General features: G+C 32.6%; 1 long non-coding RNA gene across 1 annotated transcript; it reads right to left on the minus strand.

Moving 5' to 3' along the window:
• Window positions 1-5,794: 5,794 nt before the first annotated feature.
• On the minus strand, window positions 5,795-21,835 carry LOC127540380 (uncharacterized). Its single transcript, XR_007948125.1, has 2 exons — window positions 21,651-21,835; window positions 5,795-6,029 (listed from the first exon to the last, which is right to left on the minus strand). It is a non-coding gene; the product is annotated as an uncharacterized LOC127540380 (long non-coding RNA).
• Window positions 21,836-21,872: the final 37 nt, after the last annotated feature.

Consider the following 21,872-nt stretch of genomic DNA (forward strand, 5'->3'; position numbering starts at 1 on the left):
CTTTTATTTTATGGCAATAAATTATTCCAAACAATCTCTTAAAAGTACGTGCCCTTGATATCCTAAGAATCTAGATTTGAAAGAATACACATATTCTATTTTCACTCAATAATAATGACACATGCTTTGTTTTTCTAAATTGTTAAATAAATTTTTATTAAATAGATATTATAGACAAGATATTGTTACTTAGTGTTCAGATACATTTTTTCCTATAGCAATGAATACAAGTAAAATACACTATCTTTCTACAAGGTTTTGTTTGTTTTGTTTTTAATTTCCAGATCAAGGAAATTCTTCTAGAAGGCAGGACGTAATATGAATCTGTTTTTATGCATTCCTATTGATTCATTTTAAGACAATTCATAATAGGGATTCTGGGAAAATGGGGAATTAAGTCAGAAGATTCCAAGCTCTCCAGATTACCCCTGCAAACTAGACAAAATAATGTCTCAGGGCAAAAAGAGATAGGTAAAAATAAACAAGAGTGGGGCAAAACAGTGGTACTCCTTGGACAATCAGAGAAGTTTGGAAGAAAGATACCAGGATTGAGCTCCAGCCACTATGAAGTATAAATAACTCCAGGCTGTTTCCACTGAAATAGCAAGCCAAGGTGGTTTGGGGCTAGCTGGAGTGGGAGGTAGCCTTAACCCAAGAAACAAGAACTTTCACCTCCCAGTGTGGAGAGCCTCCAAGATTGTGCAAACCTTTGCTGATAAAGAACAGCCCAGCTGTGCTGATGAGAAGTAGCCTTGGGCAAGAAGGGACCAACACAGCTGGTGATTGCAGAAACTGTGGGGAAGCCCTTGTTTTTGGGTTCCAAGCCAGAGGTGAGAACTGAAGGAGATCTGAGGCCAGAGGCACCTTGCCCCATAATGGAGGACTAGAGGTGACTACAATAAAAGAGACAGGAGGGGAGGAGAGAGAGAGGGAGATTGAGATACAGACAAACCGACCAATAGACAGAGAGACACAGAGATAGAGTCAGAGAAAGATAGAGACAGAGAAAGGAGAAAGGGAGAGAGAGAGAAACAGAAAGACACAAAGAAAGAGCTGTGAGGAGGGAAGAGGAACAGCAGCAGCAGCAGGAGGAGGAGGAGGAGGAGGAGAAAAGAGGAGGAAGAGCAACAACAACAGCAGCAGGAGGAGGAGGAAGAAGAGGAAGGAAGAGGAGGAAGAGGAGGAGGAGCAGCAGCAGCAGCAGCATCAGGAGGAGAAAATCTAACCATAGGAAGTTACTAAGTTACTATGACAATAGAGAAAAACTGAGTTTATCTTCAGGGGAAGATACAGAAGGAAGGAAGGAAGGAAGGAAGGAAGGAAGGAAGGAAGGAAGGAAGGAAGGAAGGAAGGAAGAAGGAAGGAAGGAAGGAAGGAAGGAAGGAAGGAAGGAAGGAAGGAAGGAAGAAGGAAGGAAGGAAGAAGGAAGGAAGGGAGGGAGGGAGGGAGGAAGGGAGGAAGGAAGGGAGGGAGGGAGGAAGGGAGGGAGGAAGGGAGGAAGGAAGGGAGGGAGGAAGAGAAGAAGGAAGGAAGGAAGGAAGGAAGGAAGGAAAAAAGCCTCTCCTACCCTAAGGAATAATTTCAAATGGTAACCTGCCCAAAAAAAGAATTCATAGAAGAATTCAAAAAAGACTTTAAAAATCAAATGAAAGAGACTGAGAAAAATCTTTTTTAGAAATCCAAGAAATTAATGGAAGGAAAGCCAATTAACCAGAAAAGGAGATACAGAATTTTAAGAAAGAAAATGACTCCTTGAAAACTAGAAAAAGACAAGAGGAAGCCAGTGAAGTTATAAAAGATTTAAAAATAATAAAAGAAAATAAAAAGAATGAAAAAAACAGAAAAGAATGTGAGACATCTCATAAGAAAAATAACTGATCTGGAGAACAGATCAAGAAAAAAAAACATAAGAATAATTATATTATCTGAAAGTTACAATGAATTAGATTAAGTAACATCAAGGCAAAGTGGCAGGTAGAAGTAAAGCAGAGGAGTCAGCAGGAATAGGAAATAAGAGACGCATGCAAACATAAAATAAAGATTGGGAATAGAATTTATTATGTAAAAAAGAAGGGTAGTAATAATCATAATCTCAAAAAACAGTTAATGCAAAAATAAATTCAATTAAAGGAGAAAAAGAGGAAAACTATGTCAACCATCATTTTAGACTTTTAGAAATAATTAAAGAGTATATCATTGCAATATTGCTGTGGTGTAGAAAATGATGAGTTGGTGTTATTAGAAAAATATGGAAAGATTTAGAAAGGATGATGTTATTTTCCTTCAGAGAGAAGATAAACAAGCATAGTGTGGTCTTACATAGATATGTATGAATATTTGCATGTATATATTTATATGATTATACATACCTATATATATATAGATAGATAGATATATGTGTCAATGTATAAAATATATGTGTATGTGTGTATATTGTATGTATATGCAAATGTATATGTATGCATATGTATTGTAATTATCCATACTTAATTTTAGTTTTTGGGGGAAGTAAAAAAAAGAATAAATTAAAAAGTATATAGCAAAAAAAGGAAAACTACAAGGAGGCAAAGATAGACAGTTATGAACACAATGTATTGTATTTATTATTTAGGCTTTCTTGAAATGGAAATCAATTTTGAATCCTCTCTTATATTCCGCTGTACATATGGCATTTTTCCTTTTTCTATTTCCTATTCAAATTTATCATAGATAGGTAGGTAGATAGATAGATAGATAGATAGATAGATAGATAGATGCATGGATGGATGGATGGATGGATAGGTAGGTAGGTAGGTAGATTTTTTAAAATTTGCAATGACCAAAATCTCAGTAGCTATATTTTGATCTACAATAATTCTTATTTACAAACATTTTTAAAAACAAATTAGGTCTTATCAAGTCATGCATGAATTTTATATTTAATTTGTATATAATTCTTATCTTGTTTTCCATTTGTTTATTTTCTGCTTTAAAAAAAATATGATGAAAGATTTTAAGAAATCACACTGAAGATATTCTAGTAAATTAATATAAACTCTTACAAGAGTGAAGCTAATTAGATAAATATTAAAAAGTCTTAACTAGACACTTAAACTGGTGTTAACTAACAATTTAGTGATAATCCTGTTACATAGCTTTTAAAATCTATTATTGAACATTAGTATGTTGATTAGAACCTTTATTATAAACTTTAGCTATATCATTATTCTTTAACAATATGTGTTGAATATAGAACCATTGCATAATGCATATGCATACATGTACACCTGCATAATACATACATACATATGTATGAAACACTTCTTGAAAAATACATCTAGGTAGTTTTAAGCTATAGGATTAATCATTTGAATGCTTTGGGCTTTGTCTATTGATAGAATTAACTAAAATATATTAATACAATTTTATTAGAATTTTAAAAGGAGTATATAAGGGTAAAAATTAGACATGGACATATTTTCTCCCTTAATATTCTGTCATGTATCAAAGTGCTAAAGAAAATACATTGCTCACAAAATAACAAGGTTGACATTGAATATATGAAAAATAGATGGGAAAAATAAATGCTGAAAATACTAGGTAATACACAAATTGTTTGCTGTCATGGCAACCCAGAATTTCCAGAGATGCTTGAATCTCTTTCAGAATGGCAAACATGACTTTAGTTATTTCAGCTTTGTGATTTTTATTTCATGTGGTGATATTTTATGCATCAAAATAAAAAAAATAATTTTCTTTCACTCATTTCATTAGTAATATACATGTCCAATATTTAACTGAAATGTTTCCTCAGAAAATATATTTTAAGACATATAGAATCAAGATGAGTGCCATATGAATACCATGAATGCTGTTACTTTTGCCATTGCTATATTAGATCATCATTATAATTAATCTACCAATCAAATAGAGCTAGGCAGTAGGGGTCAGTACCTGAATTGTATCTCATATCATCCTCAACTCTGACAATTACCACCCATGTGACTGTGGAGAAGTCATTTAATCTCTTGTATCTCAGTTCCTTCATTTATAAAATGGTGGTGGTAAACCAAACAGTAGCATCTTCTAGTTCTACATCTATAATTGCCATGCCAGGAAACTTAATCACTTCCATTTGAATTGTCTTAGGAAGTTTCTGAAGATCATCTGGCAGGATGCAACCCCTTCTCTTGAAGGAAAATAATATCATCCTTTATGTCTTTCCATATTTTTTCTAAGAACACCAACTCAATCATTTTCTATACCACAGTTTAGTTTTTGAAACTAAAGTGCCAAGCACTCCAGTTCTTCTATAGAGAGCACAATTCCATTGGGCCAACCCCCTTGTTCAAATATTCAAATGTACGTTTGATATATATATATATCTCTTTGAGATATGAAGGACAACAATCATCCAAGTTGAAGTAAAAATAAACTCAATTCAACAATCAAGACTGAGCTTGATGTATTCTGTGTTTACATTTTAATGTCATAGAATTTTCAATTAACTTTTTCTATTCTGTATGATAAAAATGGGACTATTTTAAAATATTGAATTCCAAAGTAGACGTTAAGAATAAAAGTAGGTGTATAATATTTAAAAACACTTTCTGACTTACACGTATACATTTCTCTTATTTTATCCTTACTGTAACACTATGAGGTGGGAAACATAATTTTCTCCATTTTCTATATGAGGAAACCAAGACTGAGAGATGTTCATGTTTATACTGAGAATGAATTGCGAATGCAAACTATAAACTGAGATTTTCCTGGCTCCAAATCCAAGACTCTATTCATTGGACCACTTAGGTACCTAAAAATAATAGCAAAGGTTTTATCTTGTACTTTAAGGTTTCTAAACTGCTTTACAATCATTATCTCTTTTTAACCCCACAATAACCATGGGGAGTAAGTATTATCATTATTTTCACTTTACAGATAAGGAAATCGAGACATACATACAGGGGTTACATGGACAGATTCACACAATTAGAAAATGTTTCTAGCAGGATTTGAATTTAGGATTTCCTAATTCCAAGTTTAGCACTGTGGGTAATATGTCAACTATCTAGTTCCTCAAGTAAATAGTCCTGTAAAATGAAGAATGAGTGTATTGGAAGAAATATAACTAAGAATTGTGCCTGTGGTAAATATGAAAAACCACTATCTAGAAAAAAATGATGAGAAGCACCCAAAATTTAGGGAAAACCAGTGAGATCATGCTGGGGAGAGGCAATGTAAACTCCAAGTTACTGCCTCTGCCCACTATGTTGTGAGCAATGAAAGAGAGCATCAAGGCAGGTTCAAAGAGAACTGAACCCCATTACACCATCAAGTACCTTCCTACTTTGAACTAACGCTTACACAAAGCTCCTTTTTTCCTCTGCTGCTGATGGACTTCAAATGCTATGAGCATCCATTAGACTAAATGACCTCCTAAATCAACTAGAGAAATGCAAATTAAAACAACTCTGAGGTACCAACTCACAACTTTCAGGCTGACTAAGATGATAGGAAAAGATAATGATAAATGTTGGAGGGGATATGGGAAAACTGAGACACTAATGCATTGTTGGTGGAGTTGTGAATTGATCCAATGATTCTGGAGAACAATCTGGAACTATGCACAAAGGGCTATTAAACTGTACATACCTTTGACCCAGCAGTGCCACTACAGGGCTTGTATCCCAAGGAAATCATAAGGAAGGGAAAAGGACCCACATGTGCAAAAATGTTTGTAGCAGTCCTTTTTGTGGTAGCAAAGAACTAGAAAAAGAGTGGATACCCATCAGTTGGGGAATGGCTGAACAAGTTGTGGTATGTGAAAATAACGGTTTATTATTTCTATAAAAATGATCAACAAGATGATTTTAGAAAGTCCTGGAAATGTTACACAAATTGATGCTGAGTGAAACAGGCAGAACCAGGAAGGCGTTGTACACTTAATATCAAGAACGTGTGATATGTTCAGTTATGAACGACTTGGTTCTTCTCGGGGGTTCAATGGTCCAAGGCAATCCCAATAGACTTTGGACAGAAAATGCCATCTGCATCAAAAAAAAAAAAAAACTAAGGAGACTGAATGTAAATCAACACATGCTATGCTTACCTCTTTTTTCTGTTTTTCTAAATTTTGGACGCTTGAACAAATCCCCATTAATGAAAGCCTAAGAAAAATCCCTATACCTGGATTATATGGCATAAATTCCAACATGATGGAGAAATTATATGACAATCAGATTCTTTTAATGGATCAATAATCACTAAAATATATTTATTAAGCATCTATTACATGCCAAGAATTTTACTAGGTACTGAAGATATAAAGAAACAAATGAGCAATGCAGCTTATATTCTTTTTAAAAATAAATTTCTTTTTCGGTTAATAAGCATTTTTCTCTTCCACCCACCTCCCAACATAAAAACACAAAAACTTAGAAACAAATATTCATTACCATGCAAAACAAATTCCCATATTGGCCATGCCTAAAAATGTGTTTCTCATTCTGGTAATTTAGTAGGACAATTTAATTTAAAAGATCATTTAAAAATGATTTCACTTCCTCCAGACTGCAATAGTGATTTTGCAGGGAACTATCTGAATTTCCTGAGAAAGTCATTTTACCTCTGTGCATCTTAATTAAGAGAAAAGTAATAATATTGAATATTTTTTTTTCCTTCCATATACACACGTTCCTCCTTTCGGTGTGAAAGAAAAGAAAATATTTGTGGCCTGTTCATATTTTAAAAGAATAATAGCAACTAAATATGTCATATTATTTGCATTAACTTATTGTTGCTTCCATATTTTAATTTATTTCGTAATTCTTTTGCATCATCCAACTTCCTTTGCATCATCAACATTATATTGATGAGAATAAATTTCTTAAAGATAACTTTTGTTAGGCTCAAAATAGCACCATTCTGCCTGATACAAAATTTCCCCCTGGATTTTGAGATAGATGTTGGCCCTTACACTGATGACTACAAGCAAAGTTTGGACACTGCCCAGCTCCCATGTCTCTTTTGCATCAAGGTTTTTACTAATTAATGATCTTTTTCTTTCCACATGGTTTTGGATAACATAATTTAAAGAGTCTTCCATGTGAAAACATGAGTGTGTGTGTGTGTGTGTGTGTGTGTGTTTTCATAATCTAAACAGTCAGAGGAATGAGTAAATCAGTGCTTATGAACAGAGCCCAAGATGAGTTATAGATGCACTTCAACAACGTATGTTGTCTGCTAATTATCACAGTGATTTCTCTCCTTTAAAACTCTCTATCTTTGGTACCAATCTGACATAAAATGAGTACTTGGTGAAATCAAAAATCTTTGGGATCTATGAATAGATGACACTTTGCTACTAAGACTCATTCCACTAAACTGATTTTTGACTGTTTTAAAAATGTATCATTTTTAGATATTCTTCATTATGTAGTTTTCTATGGCCACAATGCAGTTTGCTCTTTCCAGGGGAAATGATGTTGTTTATCTCTTATAAGCTTACTTTTTCAAAGATAATATTTGTAAAAACTATGGAAATCTTGAGTAATTATGGTCCTAGAGTTGTTTAACGCAAAAATGCCAAGTTCGACTAAAAAGGGATACCCGTGGGCCCCATAATGACTTAGAAAACAACAAATTATTTATTTTGTATTATATCTATATTTATTTTGTTAAGCATTACCTAATTGCATTTTAATCTGGTTCCCACCACAGGTGAGTTTTATGGGCCATAAGCATGAAGCAATATCTGACATTTGTAGAAACTTTAAGGAATCCTCTCAATAACGTGACTTAAACTGGACTGAAGCTAATAGTTGAACCTCTGGAAATATCTGTGAGTTCCTTTAATATATCTTTTCTTTCTTCCTCAAAGAATATTGTCATTGATGATACTGTAATCAATATTATTGCTGTTTTTATTGAACCTCCCAATAAATTTCAGGAACTTATATCTAGCTCTAAATTACCAAGGTGAAAGTACTTCTTCCTCAAAGGTGGTTGAGAGACAGAAAACATAACTTATAGCCCAAGGACACACAAATACTTTTCATTTTCTGGAAGAATTTAAATTTGACTATTGATAATGGGTATGGATTTTCTGTCTAAGACATGGATGATATACATGACTCCATCTCAGACACCATTTAATGTAATGTGTTGGCCTGAAGAGCTTTGCCAAATAAAAGCAATGACCCTAGAAAAATGGTGTTGAGCAGAACATGTGTGCTGAATTAAATTCTTTCATCAGATTGGCCTTCTCTGAGTTATAGCAATGAATTGCTCAGTGAATTATATGTGTGTGTATACATATATATATATACACACATATATACTTATGTGTATACATATATATTGTGTATACTATGTATATATAGAGAAGAAAAAGAAATAGAGGGAGAGAGAGACAGGGAAGGAAGGAAGGAAGGAAGGAAAGAAGGCAGGCAGGCAGGCAGGCTAGATACCATCCTGAAAGAGGGATTGTCAATTAAGCAACAAAGTTAATCCTGACATTCTAATGGGCAAGATGGAAAAATCATAAGCTTTAAAACAGTAGAGGCACAAATTTTTGAAGCAGCAATGACAAGTCCTTTGGCATGGGTTTTTGACCTGGGGTATGTGAACATTTTTAAACCTTGATAAAAGTATTTTTAGATAATAAGTTCTCATTGCAATATATTGTATTTTGTGCATTTTAAACATAGACTTTACTATAGAGCCAAAGGGAACCACCACCTTCGCGCACGCGCACATACACACAGACATACACACACCTCAGAGTTATACAATGTTTTAATACCAACAAAGTCTTGTGGGTTAGTTGTCACAAATATGATTTTCCTTCTCTGTGTTAGATAAATGAGGCTTAAACTCTTTAGGTGACTTGTCTGTGAGTGACAAACTGAGTAAATATAATAAGAATTCAAACAAGGTCTTGTAGACATCAAACTATTGTCCTTTCTGCTTGGGAAGACATGATACACACTTTCAAATATTTGAGGGACAACAATATAGAATAGACAGTATAATTATTAAAAGATGTGGCTAAGACCAGCTATGGCAAAATCTATGTGATATAATCAAAATCTGAATAATAGAAACTCCTTGAAAAATAGGAATAATATATGGTTTCAAGATACAAATCAAAGACCATGGAGAATTATAATGGTGATGGAAAAATTATGCTCCAAATAAATTAACTAAACAATATATTGCTTCCCTTGAGGATAATTTGACCTTTCAAGAAACAGGGTAATCTAGAAAGATTTTCACTTAATAGGATAAAAAGTGGCTGTGGTAGAAATAATAGGAATCTAGTAGATAAATGGAAACTCTATAAAAGAATGTCTTTTAGAAGAGAAGAAATACAGACTCTAAAATGTGCCTTGATTTAAACTGAGAAAGATTTCAAAGGGTTAAAAGTATGGATATGTGTATATGTATGGTTATGTGTGTATGTATACACACACAGACATATATTTTTTTTTCATTGTCTTTAAGCATGTTATGTGAGTTCACAGTTTGAATAAGGGGGTAGCCCTGGGAGGTTTTTTTTATTTTACAGAAAATCTACATTATTCCTGCATGGAAGGTTAAAGATTGCCCTGGAGACTATCAATTCTCAATTAAGTTTTATGAATCATCCTATAACTCTAAACCTGAGGCTCACTTAAATTTCCCCTGGAAGAATGAGCTATTTGAAAATAATGTGACTTAGGATATGAATGTAGGTCTCTAAAACTAAACTCTCCTCCTGTAATCCAAGGGGAAGAAAAGAAAGAGGAGCACAGACACCAATGGGCCCCAGAGACACTTGTTGATTAGGTAGGAATATACAAAATAGATACAGGATAAAGTTGGTGGGTAGACACTCCAAGAAAGAGTGTTGGGAAATAGCAAACACCTCATTTAGAATGTGACCCTGAAAGGAGACAAAAATTGAAGGGTTCATGAGTAATTCAGAAAGTTCTGGAATTTCTGCCACTAAAAAAAGGGAAGTCATAAAGATAAGAACTATTTATATTGTGCTTTAAGGCTTACCAAATGCATATACTTATTTTTTTCTTTTCAGTCTTGTAAAAATCATGGGAAAATACTGACACGTTCTTCTTACTATCTGTTAACCCACAAGATTTCATGATAATATAATATGTTAAGCACTTTGTAAACCTTAAATTTATACATAATTGCTAGAATTCTTATTTTACTCTGCCAGTCTACATGTGCTCTTTCTAAACATAACTTGGGGTAGCAGCCAATACCCATGATCCTTCACAGATGTCCACCATCACAATGCAGAGGAAGACTATATCACATTTATGGTAACATAGAAGCACATTTCCCTTCAGGAACAAAATGATAAAGAAGGTAGGGCAATTCTGACACTAAAGGGCTATATAAACCTGAGATCCTTTTATCTATATATTGGACTTAGTTTCCATTCCTGTAAAATGAGTGTTGGACTGGAATAGAGGTTACCAAAGTGTGATCCAGAGATATCAGAGGTGTTTTTAGTGTGTCTGATAGATCAAATTTATTTTCATAATTATTCTGAGATAATTTAATTTCTAATTTTGGTAAATATTAATGGACACAATCTATCCCTAAAATCTCTGTGGAGTGTTGTCAGTAATTTTTAAGAGTATAAAGGTGTCTTGAAGCTAAAAGTTTTAAGAACTGCTAGGTTAAATGACCATAAAGGTTGCTTAAAGTTTGAAATTTCAATGATTTAATCTTCAAAGCTGGCTTTGAATCCCACAAATATATTTTTGGTATATTTGTTCTCTTAACAATATCAAGAAATCGCTACTTCAAGTTTATCCCTAGATCTGTTTCCAGCCCAATCCACATATATCACTGAGGGGAGAAAACATTGTGGAAATCTTCATCACCAACAACAACAATTCCCAAACAAATGCCACCTGGTAGTAGTAGCATCCCTCAGATGGTCTGGCTTCTGTTCCTGACCTTACAATAATCCTTGAAAGAAATTCATTTGGAAAATGGGCTAACTCTTCCCATCAATAAGCACCTAATTGCCATTTACAGATCACTCTAAGTGAAGCAGTGGGGCAAAAAAAAAAGGGGGGTGGAGGGAGATAGAAAGCAACATGCACCTGACAAGTGCAATCATCACTATTACATTGACCACCATCACAGCCTATAGGGTAATTCCAGCCCAGAGTACAGAGCCATTATTACTACAAGCAGCTCTTGCAAAGATGTAGCCTGGTACTTGCTCCTTCAGCTGCTATAGCCACATATAGTGAAGTTCAAAAGAGAAAGTTTTTGTCACCAATGTCCTTGATATTATCAAATAAGATTTTATCAATGGGAATGACATTTAAAAAAAGAAGCATTACCATCTGCTTTGCCTGTGTACCCTAAGGACTATGGAATCTGTCCATCTGATTTCCAGGTGAAAGTTTCATTATATAGTTTCTCCTCCAGTAGAACATAGTCTCCTTGAAAACCTGGAGTCTCTCATCTTTGTATCTCCCAAAATTAATACAATACTTTTGTACATAGCAAATGATTATTTTTATTATTTTTCTTATATTAATTCAATGATGTATTTATTTATTCAATAAATAACATCTGGACAAAGCTATGTGAAGAGCCAAGGTTTAGGTCGAAGTGTAAAGTGAATTATAGTTAGAAAAAGATAAATAGTAAAACTATGTTCTGGTCTTTTAGATAATCCTCCGCTACAGCATTTATCTAGGGGAGCACCTGACACATTATATGTCCAAGAAAGTTTATTGACCGAGTGCTCGAAGAGGACTTATGTGATTCTATAGCTTACCATAAGAAAGCTCTTACCTCATAATACTAAGGAAGCTTTGGACATTATGTCCTATGTAACTGATTTATCATCCCCTGTAGACTTTATCCCACTAGTAATTAGAATCTTTTATGGTCCCATTTTTAATTTTCACTTTCTTTCTATCCCTTCATTTGTTTGCTTTACTATGTCATCCCCTATTTGGGAGGCTTGATGTGTAATTATATGTAGGTTTTCTTGTTCTGATTGAAAATCAGAGTGTGGAGTGATGGCCAAGTTTGACTTCAATACTTAATGCAGGGATAAACTCAATTGATCCTTTTGTTCTCCATCTACCCTTTCTCTTTTTCTATTTATTCTTTACTCTCAATAACAGGTCCTAATAATAATACATGTATAATATGTTCCTGCTCTCAAATATATTAACTTTTTAAAAAAGACTTTCTGAAAAGTCTGATGCTCAAGCACAAAAAATTCAAAAGAAATTTTAAAAGTTCAGACACCAAAATACGGTTTGAGTAGACATCTAAGGGTAGGGAAATTTTCATAGTTTCTCAAACATGTCTGTGACATAGGTTGATGTATGCTTCTTTGAGCTTTGCTTTTGTCAGAGACAGAAATCAGTGCCAGAACATATCCATCTCCATTTAGATTTGTCTCTCTCTTATTCATTCTGATTTAATTATATCTACCAACTTATCTATGCCTTTTTATGGCACATATTACCATAGCACCCAGACATTGGAACAAAAATTACATTAGAACAGAAAAAAAAAAAATAGCAGTAGTCAATGTAGTAAAAGAAGATTTTTTTAAACCTTAGATGGTTTCTTAGATAATTATTCGGAATAAAAGAAAAATAATCTCTTATAAATGTTATTATGTGTGAGTGACAAGCTCCACACCCATTAATTTCCTTCTTTTTTATATAATTTTTTAAAAATCTTATACTCATATTTCATTTCTTCCATTCATCCCTATTTCCAGCAAGGTCCCTCACCATTTTTTTTCAGTGAATGTCAATTAATTTAGATAAATCATTTTCATAAAAGATAATTAGCTTTCTTCCATAGATATAAATATATTTTTTCCATGGATTCTGTGACAAATAATAAATAATTGAACATTGATCTATGACCATACTTCAGTTATTAGATTACTAAAATCTGTTAGTTTTTCCCACTCTTTCAAATATGCTTTTTTCCCCCAATCTTTCTGCCACAGACACTAGTTCAGCCCCATATTATTGCTCTAATCTATAGCAATATCTTCTGAATGACCTTCCTTTCTGGAATTCTTCCACTTCCAATGGATCTAAGACAATCACACTAGAGTAGTCATTCTAAAATATAGCTATGCTCAAAAATCATCAATAGTTCCTACTATTGGCAGCCCTCAGACCTGAAATCTAATATGTTCATGAGGGAATTTGTTAATATTTCATTGAATTAAGCTTTTGGATCAGGTGATTTGGGGATAAAATATAAATTTCAAGTAACAAATAAATTACTTTTTTAAATCACTTCAAATCAATTCACCCTATTCCCTAAGAGGTAGAATATAGTGAGGGTATGATGTATATATATGTATATGTATGTGTATGTCTGTATTTATTCATGTTTACTTGACTAAACTATTTAAGTCCAAAATGTGAGGAGAAAGCATAAGTTTATGAAATCTCATTAATGAAAAGCTAGACAGCAACAAGGATGAACAAAAAAAGTAGATCACATATTTAAGGAGCACAGTGGTAAGAATGGGCAAAGAAAGGAACAGGAGTCTAGACTAGCATCCTCTCTCTTTTTTTTTTCCTCCTAGCCTTTTCAAGTTAAACAGATAAGTAGTGCCATGAATAGAGTGCTATTTTATAGTCAGGAAGACCTGAGTTTAACTCTCAGACATTTATTAGTGGTATGTCCATGGGCAGATTACTTAACCTTTACCCTCAGTTTTGTCATCTATAAAATAAACTTATTCTAAGGTTTATTGTGAGAATCAAAAGAGATATTTGTAAAATGCTTAGTAGCATTTTCCATAGTACATAATAGGTACTTGATTCCTTCCTGTTCCACATCACCCACCTATAGTCATATAGTATTGTGAATAATTATTTTTGGTTGAATTTACTTATGAATCCATCTGGCCGTTAGGATTTTTTTTTTTTTAGGAAGTTCAATGATGATTTGTTTAATTTCTTTTTTCTAAGATTTTTTTTTAAATATCCTATTTCCTCTTCTGTTAACCCAAGCAATTTATATTTTTATAAAGATTCATTAATTCCCCCTAGATTATCAGCTTACCTGGTATATAATGGGGCAAATTAATTCCTAATAATTTGTCAATTTAATCATCATTGATTAATGGTTTTTTAATTTTTTAAAATTTTTGATGATTAATTTTGTTTTCTTCCTTTAAATCAAATTAACTATTGATTTATTTTTATTTTTGTTGAGTTTTTTTTTTTTTAATTTTGGCAGGATTTTTAGTTTGTTCTTTTTCTAGTTTTATTTTTTTTTTAATTACATGCCCGGTGTTTGTTTTTTTTTTTTAATTTTATTGTACATTTTGAGGACTATAACTGTTCCTCTAAATTCTGCTTTGAGGTACATCCCACAATTGTCATTCTCTTAAAATAATTTTTAGTTTCTATGATTTGTTCTATCTCCTTTTCATTCTTTAGATTAGATTAGTTTTCACTTAACTTGTTCTTTGATCCACTCATTTTTTTGGTTTAAATTATTTAGTTTACAATTAATTTTTAATCAATGCTTCCATGAGCTTTTACTAAACGTGATTTTTAGTGCATTATGCTCTGCAAAAGATGCATTTAATTTTTCTGTTTTCATTTGTTTGTGTGATTTATATGCCTTAATACATGATCAATTTACTTGTGAAGGCGCCTTAAACACCTGAGAAAAAAGTATACTTTTTTCTATCTCCATTTAGTTTTCTCCAAAGGTCTATTTTATCTGACTTTTCTAAGATTCTATTCATCTCAGTGACTTCTTTATTACTTTTTTGTGGTCAGATTATCTAGTAATGAGAAGGGAAAGTTCATGTCTTTCACCAATATAGTTTTACTATTTTCTGTTGTACTTCATTCAACTTAAAAAAAATAATTTGAAGGTTACATCATATGTTGAAAATAATTTTATTGATACTACTTCTTTGTCTATTGTCCCTTTTAGCAAGATGTAGTTTTACTAATTGTCCATTTTAATTAGGACTATTTTTGCTTTTCTTTGTCTGAGATGATGATTACTAACCCTAACTTTTAAAGTTTGAACTATAATAATATAGGCCCTTATTTTAACTCTGTGTTTGTCTCTCGGTTAAAAGTATGTTTCTTGTAAACAAAGTATTGTTGGATTCTGGTTCCTAATCTATACTACTTCTGTTTCTGTATTATGGTTGAGTTCATTCCATTCATATTCACAGTTATCAAAAACTGTGCATTTCTTTCCATCCAATTGTCTTCTCTTCATTCTTCTCTTTGTCTCTATCTCTGTTTCTCTGTGTGTCTCTCTGTCTCTGTGTCACTGTCTGTCTCTGTGTCTCTCTCTGTGTCTCTTTCTGTCTCTCTCTGTTCTCTCCTCTCTCTCTCTCTCTCTCTCTCTCTCTCTCTCTCTCTCTCTCTCTCTCTTTCTCTCTCTCTGTTTTTCTCTCTCTCTGCATTTCTTCCTCTCTCTACCTTTTCTCTCCTTTGAAAGAAGTCCTTTTTGCTTCTGACCATGCCTTCTTTTGCCAACATCCCTAGTATCAAACACATACACTTATCTTATTACCTTCCTTTCTTAATTTTCCATTAGATAAGATATCTATCATCAATTGAGAGTAAATGTGTATACGGCTTTTCTTTCAACCAATTTAAATATGTGTGAGGTTTAATTGTTATCTCTCTTTCCCATTTTCTCTTCCACAGTAAAAGTTCTTCCTTGTGCTCCTCTATAATGTGTTACCTTAACCCATTCCTCCTCTATCTTACTCCTAGAAGATCCCACTTTCTTGTTGTTGTTTTTTTAATACTATCTTAACATAATTGACTTATTCTTGCATTCTCCATTTAGAATTCTTATAACTGCTATACTAACGGGCAAAGCTCTTACATGACAAATGTATCGTTTCCCAGTATAGAAAAAGAAAACAATTTAACATTGTGTCTTTTAGGGTTTCTCTTTTATGTTCATCTTTTTATGTTTCCCTTGAGTCTTCAGTTTGAAAATTAAATTTTCTACTCAGCACTGGTCTTTTCACGAGGAATACTTGAAAGTCTTCTTTCTTTAAATATTCATTTTTTTCATTTTAAAAGATTGCATTAATTTTGTTGACTATGTTATTCTTAGTTTTAATTCCATCTCTTTTGCCTTCTAGATTATCATATTCCAAACCTTCCACTCTTTTAATGTGATAGCTGCTAAACCTCATGTTATTCTGTCAATGCCAGAGAAACTGAGCAAGAGATTAGAGAACAATTTAATAGTTTATTAAATGGAGAGATTTACTGGGACCAAATGGATCCATGTTTGGTCCCAGAGCTTAATGAGACCATCCTCTTAAAGAATCCAGCCCCAAATATCGGATACAAGATTATTTTAAAGGGTAACAAGAATAATGACATAATGGGGGAGGTACCTGGATGGGGCTGACCTAATGGGGGGAGGAACCTAGGATGAGGATGACATAATGGAGGCAGGCATCTAGTATGACGTAATGGAACAGGGTACTATGGAAAGGCTACTGATATTCTAATGAAGTCTAAAATGGATAAAGACCTTTATCCCATCAACATTAAGAGGAAATGAGTATAGCCTAAAGTCTAAGATATAAGACCTTTATCCTATCAAACATTAAGAGGGAAGGTTATAACCTGAAGCAGAGTAACTGAAAAGAACAATTAGGGAAACTGGGTCAGGACATTAAAAGAGAACTGTGGCACAACATTTGGAATTCTTTCCTGCTGATCAGAATATTTTCTCTTTAATGATACCTTTGGAATTTGCCTATAATATTCCTGGGAATTTTCATTTTAATATCTCTTTCAGTTAATGATCAATGAATTTTTTCAATTTCAATTTTGTCCTGTGGGTTCTAAGTTTTCTGGGCAGTTTTCCTTGATAATTTCTAAAAATATAATGCCTAGCCTCTTTCTTTGATAATGATGTTTAAGTACTCCAAAAATTCTTAAATAATATCTTCTCAATCAACTTTCCAAATAAATTCATTTTTCCCAGGAGATATTTCCCATTTTCTTTGATTTTTTTTTAATTTCTCTTTGTTTTATTATGGAGTCATTACTTTCCACTTGCTCAATTCAAATATTTAGGTAGTTGTTTGTTTTAGTGAGCTTTTGTACTCCACTTTTTTTTCCCAATTTGGCCTGTTCCATTTCTAAAATATATTTTATTTATTTTTTGTGCCTCTTTTACCAGACTGTTAATTATGTTTTCATAATTTTATTCCTTTTCTTTTATTTCTTTATCTAATTTGTCCTCTGCCATTTCTATTGCTTTTAAATATAATTTTTTTAACTTCCAGAAATTATTTGGTTTTTGTCCAATTCACATTTTTATTTGAGACTTTCCTTATAGCAGTTTTGACATCATTATCTTCTTCTGAGTTTGTTTTGATCTTCTCTGTCATGACAGTAGTTTTAAAAAATGTGATTCTGAACTTAATAAATAAAAAGCATTTCCATAACATAGCAGAATTTTTAAAAATGATTGTATATGAAAATGCAAATCACTAATATACAAATTGCTATTCCTTTTAAATACATAATAAAGTTATATAACTTTTTTTCTTCCCTCCTTCCTTCCCCCTGCCCAAGAAAGAGCTATCATACACGCACACACACACACACACACACACACAAACACACACACACTAACACTTATGTATATATCTATATGAAAGATGCTATTTGCACCTGTAATTCCTTTGCTATAAATGTATTTATAATATTCAATATTATTTGTTTATTTGTTCAAGCTTGTTTTAAAACAATATTACTGTTGGGCAGCTAGGTGGTGCAGTGGAGTCAGGAGGACCTGAATTCAAATTTGGTCTCCCAGACCCTTAACATGTCCTAGTTGTGTGACCCTGGTCAAGTCACTTAACCCCAATTATCTCAGCAAAATAAAACAAAACAAACAAACAAAAAACCCACAATATTACTATTACTGAATACAATGTTCTTTGTTTCTTCATTATTTCATGCAAGTAAATCCATGATTTTTTTTTAATTTCACTAAACTCATTATTTCTTTTAGTATAGTAATATTCTATCACAACTGTATACTGTAATTTATTCAGTCATTCCCGAATTGTTGCACAATATTGCAATTTCATTTATTTTCTGCCAGAAATAGATTGCTATAAATATTTTAGAATATACAGGTTATTTTCCCTTTTCCTTAATCATCTTTGGAAACAGATGTAGAAGAAGTATTGCTAGGTCAATAGATACAGTCATTTTAATAACTCTTTGGTCTTAATTCCACATTGTTATCCAAAATAGTTGATTAATTTACTATTCCACCAATATTGAATTAATCTCCCATTTCTTCCATATAGCTTCCAACATTGTTGCTTTCCCCTTTAGCCATTTTAGCCATTCTAATAGATATAAAATGATATCTCAAGACTTTTACTTGCATTTCTCTAATCAATAATAATTTAGAACATTTTTATATGACTATAAATTGTTTTGATTTCTTCATGGGAAAACTGCCTGTTCATATCCTTTGACAATTTATCAATTGTAGAATGACCCACAGTCTTAAAGATTTGACAAAGTTCTTTATGTATTTAAAATATGAAACTTATTTTGTCCATACATTTATTTCCAATTTTCTTCTTTCTTTTTGATAGTGGTTTTATTTGCTTTATTGGAATATTTTTTAATTTATCATAATCAAAATTATCTATTTTATACTTTATATTCCTCTTTATTTTTTATTCATAAATTGTTCACCTATTTATTTAGACTGATAAGTAATATGTTCCATATTCTTCAAATTTTCTTGTAGTATCTTTATATCTAGGTCTTGGATCCATTTTGACTTTGGATCAAGGTTACTGTAGTCTTTTGTGACTCTAAAATGTATGTTGACTCTGATCCAATGGTCAACTTCTCTATTTCTTATTCAGTACCGGATATTTTTGGTAATTAGTGTCTTATGATAAAGTTTCAGGTCTGGTACTACTAAAACTTTCTTTACTTTTTTTTTCTCCTTAGTTCCTTTTTTCTTCCAAATGAATTTTGTTAATTTTTTTTCCTAATTCACTAAAAAACAAAACAAAGTGGTAAATTAATTGGGTTAGAATTAAATATAAAAAAAAAACTATTAATCTGGGAGAGAAAGATTCTCAGGGTTCTAATTGAAACAGAAACTTTTATTTATATTCCCTCTGAGGTAATCAAGACCCAAAAAGTGTTCAAGTAGGAATTAACCTGGGACCTATTGTTGGTCAATCAATGAGAGCCAGATTAGATTAGGATTTAAAATATCTTCCTAGCCTATAAATTCTAGTGAGATTTCAGTGATCAAAAAATCCTCTTTGCCTCAGTTTTCTAATCTGTAAAATGAGCTGGAGAAGGAAATGTCAACCCACTCTCATATCTTTTCCATGAAAACCCCAAATGAAGTCAGAGATTTCCCCCTCCCTAATAGAAGAACACGTATTTCATGCAGCATCAAGAGAGAAATTGAATCTAATGTCATTCTGAATATTGACTATTATCTCCCCCCCCCCAAGTTTTTCACCAAAACCAGTATACAACTTAAAAAAAAAAAAAAGAAATCCCATAAATCCCATATTATTGTTTGAAAGACACGGCTAAAGAAATTGTTTTTAAACTACCAGTCAATACTTTACAGAGCATTATGGATGTACATGATAACAATGATTGACAAGGAACCATTTCTATAAATTTATGGGAGTTTTGTATTTTTTTTAAAAATGTGATTAGTTATTTGGATTATTTTTTTTAAATAATGGAACTATTCTACATAGTGGCTCACTCATCACTTCTAAGGATTTTTCTTTATTTAGGGGTGTGGGTGTGTGTTTGCATACATAGAATAGATACCATTTGATGTGAAATTCAGTTTGTTCTCCTGAAATTATGAAGAGAAATTATGGAAGCCAAATTCTATTCCTGTAAAGACTTTCATATATGTGCAAAAACATAAATGTTGACTTAGGATTCTGGTATTACTCTCAATAACCATTCTATCAAGTTCATTTCCTGGTATGACAACTGTCATAGCAACTGTGTAGTGGGTCTGATGGTTTACATGTTTTATCCCTCCAAGAAGTAAAGTGGAAAGCCATGGTTCTTCATCTCTAGTCAAAAAAAAAAAAAAAAAAAAAAAAAAGAATTGCACCACTAGGGAGCCCACATCTCTAATTCATATTTCTCTATTGCAGATCCCATTCCCCATTAATGTCCTTGTCCCAAAGCTATCCCTGTAGTAGGGGGAAAAAGCCTAGAGTCCAATATTATGTACCATCAATAAAATCAACATATTCAGTGCAAAACAAACAAATACATAAATAAATAGAAAATAAAATTAACGGTGGCTTAAAGACCTGAAGGTACAATGGTTTAAATATTAAAATACTTAAGTGTAGATTCAGCACAATGATGCACACACACTAAAAGGTGCCACCTGATTGCTTACCATATTTGTCAGATTAGAAGGAGCTGGGAGTCAGGAATCGGGGCATGGCTTCCTTTTATCATTGGTGTAGGAGAGTGGTATAAAATTTAAATAGAAATGTGAGGCACTAAACCCTACATAAGGATCTATGCAGCAGCTTGTTGACTTAGAAATCCATAAATTAACATTATGTTCTATTGGACTTTTATTTATTTTGTTAAATACTTCCCAATTACACTTTAAATTTATACCATAACACTCAGAAATGTTGGGTCAATAGTACCAAATAAATAGCTGTTACTTCTGTTGCAAGGAAAACTAGAAGATCTCAATAGAAGAATTGGTACCTGTCCCAATACAGCTTACACATATTTTCAGCATGGGTAGCCTAAAACACTGGGTATAGTTGATCTGCATAGGTTCACACTGCCAGTAGGTGTCAGAGTCAGTACTTTAAATTTAATAGTGGACTAAAGACAATGTTGTACACACAATAGAAGACATTAACTGACCTTTGCTTCTTAAGCAGATAGGAAGGAACCAAGACACTCATCCCTCTCTATTTCTCTCTCAACATGGTGTGGAGAATTCAGAGACATACTAAGTTAAAAACCTAGGTGCACAAATCATAGTGAGTAAAAACTTTAGAATATGTAATATTTATCATTGATCCTGCTTATTTATTTCTTCTGCTTTCCCATTTAGTATTCTTCTGTCCTGAAATTGGCCAACCAAATCTTGATCCTGCCTAAGCAATAGGATGCAGTAGACCAGTTTTGTGTAAAACTATTCCTTGTCTGATCCCTATCCCTTGTCAAAAATTAGGCAATCAAAAGAACGATGAGGAAACAAGAGAGGGAAAAGTAATTCACTATATTTAATGTATTCCCTGTAGCCAGTGGTACATGGATCATTATGGGACATGAGGATAGAAGAGCAAAGAAATCAAGCAATAGTCACTAGTGAGAATAATCATATACATTAGCACCAGTCCCAGTACCTGTAGGAAGGAAATTATACATAATAGTCTCAAATGTGATGACTTTTTGAAACTTAATTTGAATAGGCCTTTATGAAACACCTACAGTATTCTAATCACTGGAGGTAAAAGGATAAAAATGAAAGCAATATATTATGTTCTATACACTGTGATACTTAAGAGGCCCTAAATGAATGAAAAATTCCTAGAGGAAAAACATTTTGGAAATACTTACCTACTGTTATTTTCTTGACTTTAAATTCCTTCTTCTACTCTTTTAAACCTTTTTCCTTTTCAAGAATTCATCAAAACATCTGCTCCAGAAAACCTTCCATTATTTTCACTTTGGGTTCCCCAAGCACAAAAGTACCATACATAGTTCTATATTCTGTGTTATTTTGAATATAATGTCTTGCTTGAGGATTGCTTTCACATTATTCCACATATGTATTTTGGA

This window comes from Antechinus flavipes, chromosome 6 (genome assembly GCF_016432865.1).
Source record: "Antechinus flavipes isolate AdamAnt ecotype Samford, QLD, Australia chromosome 6, AdamAnt_v2, whole genome shotgun sequence".
Classification (NCBI taxonomy): domain Eukaryota; kingdom Metazoa; phylum Chordata; class Mammalia; order Dasyuromorphia; family Dasyuridae; genus Antechinus; species Antechinus flavipes.